We start from the raw sequence: 2,331 nt of genomic DNA on the forward strand, positions 1-2,331 counted from the left end.
TCTTGCTGTTGGATTAGTCAGTAATATTAGGGGACTTGCTATGTTTTGTGTTGTTACACTTGCTTGATGTTTGGCTGTGTTAGCAAAGTGAGATTTTGATCATAAATAAACAAATACACGTGTACAGCTGTCCACATTTTACCAGAAAGGTGTATATGAAAGTGTAGGGGCGCCAAAGCCCCAGGGACATATTTCCCACGATGAATGGCGTGCTGCATGCGCTTTCCTAAATGACAAACTGAACAGTGATTTCACTCTTTTCACTTGTCAGGCTGATCAGTCTCATCAAAGGTAAGCCATTTACAGTTTTTGTCTTTGCTGTGTGTTTTTATTATGCTTATGGCACAATCAGCACTGCTGTTTGTGTGACTCTGCAGGAGTAGACATGCTCCTGTGGCTGTGTGACTGCAGCCATCATACCTTTACGGAGTTCAGTCCTATCAAATTACAAACGGCTGTGCAGCGTTTCAGCATCTGATTAGCCTTCAAACTCACCAATCCATTACTCAAACTGGCTTTTCTGGATATGTCATCGACTCGCCTGTACCTGAAACAATGCAGACCGTTGTGTTGTTTTAACAGTGTTGTGTTGTGTCTCTTGTTGGGTTGTAAAAGCTCATCATAGTTCATGTCTGTGGGATTTGTCCCTCACTGCTGTATGCTATGGTTCATGTGTTGCCGAAGCAACCTTAGTCACATGGATTTGCTGTTGTGTGGCACCTTGAGGTCGTGTGTATTATATACAAGGTCATCTAGATTTTATTTGCATCTAACGTAAATACCCCGACCAGTCTGGCATCTGGACCTTAGTGAGAAAGTCAGAATACACTCCGGAGATCCACAGTACATCACATGACAGCATCTACAGTATATGTTTGGGTAAAAAGCTCAATTCTGGCGCAAAATTGCTCCAGCTGTAAGCAATATCCCTAGCCTAGCATCGGCAGACTCTAACTGCCAAGGAGGCGCAGACCAAAATGCCTGTAGATGCAGTAGATTTACAACCAATCAGAGCAACGAAAAGTGTTTAAAAGTTGGACCAGTGTTGAAGCAGAAAAAAACGGCAGCCTGTCACAAACATTTTCAAATTACAGCTAAGCATTACACTAAAATGTGTTTGTGAAAATATTTTAGGCGAGAAATAGGAAACGCAGTAACAGAATCTTGATTAATATTTGATGATCAGCACTGCGTGGCTTTGGATCCAAGTTTGCTGAGCCTCAGTCAGGGTTCCCATTCTTTTTAAGTCGAAATTGAAAAAAAAGAGTTTTTATTGCTGCCAAACGGTCATATAATTTAAACCTACAGACCGGTAGACCTAGTATTGACTCATCTTTTAATATGCAGGGTTCATTATGAAGTGTCTCAGGTTTATTCCAGGTAGGTGGTCAGCGTTACACACAGACCTAACAGAAGAGGTCCGCTCTGTGTGCTGTGAATGTGGCAGCACGCAGCTTTACTGTATCTATCAGAGGCTGCTGAACTGCAGCAGGTTGAAGTTTTAATAGGAAGCCACTGTCATCATTATAACCTCTTGTGAAACCGATGCCCTGTGACACTTGACCAGTTCGGGTGCTCCCTCTCTCTCTTTCAATGACTGCACAGAGTAATGAATTTTTTATCTTAATCCAAACAGTCATTTAATGAGTACGCCTGAGAGGATTCTTGTTCTCCTTAATTAATATACACACACACACACACCTCTTCAGGCTCAGTTACAGCTCATCCTGCTTTACTGGCATGAAGGGTGAAAATCTGAGGACACAACCAGATCGTTTGTGGTTGCAATTTACTTGATTTGATATCTGCATTTCCTTGCCAGTATATACACTATAGTAAAACCGGTATTCAGACACATCTCTATGTATACTAGCAGAGGGAAAACTTTAGCATTCTTCTGCTTCACAGACTTCTTTGGAGAAGTGACAGAAGAATAAGAAAGAAAAAGTTGTTTCCATATATATGTGAAGACAAAGTCAGTAAGAGGTGAAATACATCATTGAATATTTTCATGTCAATTCAACAAACATTAAAACAAGTACAGTAACTAAGTTTCTGTAACCACACTGATGAAAACTGAGCTGTAAAAACGTATGTTGATGCTTGTTTAGTTTTTTTATTTACATTCTCTTTTTTTACCTTTATTCTAAACAGGTAAATAACTTGAGAACAACTTTACAATGACGACTGGCCAAGAGGCAGCAACAGGAGGCAGGTTGATACAACAATTAAAACTTCAAAAACAGCACAATATATACTGTGTACACAACAGACATCTAAGTAGCATGTTCCCGAGAGGAAAAATCCAAAGCAGGTGCAGTGATCAGAAAC

At 40.3% G+C, this 2,331-nt stretch overlaps 1 protein-coding gene across 1 annotated transcript in view; it reads right to left on the reverse strand.

The window, feature by feature from the left end:
• The window catches only part of lmo4a (LIM domain only 4a), a 20,564-nt gene that overhangs the window by 6,656 nt on the left and 11,577 nt on the right, over positions 1 to 2,331 (reverse strand). The window lies entirely within an intron of this gene.

The sequence above is a fragment of the Morone saxatilis genome, unplaced genomic scaffold (genome assembly GCF_004916995.1).
Source record: "Morone saxatilis isolate NCDOM2014 unplaced genomic scaffold, NCSU_SB_2.0 Contig21, whole genome shotgun sequence".
Classification (NCBI taxonomy): domain Eukaryota; kingdom Metazoa; phylum Chordata; class Actinopteri; family Moronidae; genus Morone; species Morone saxatilis.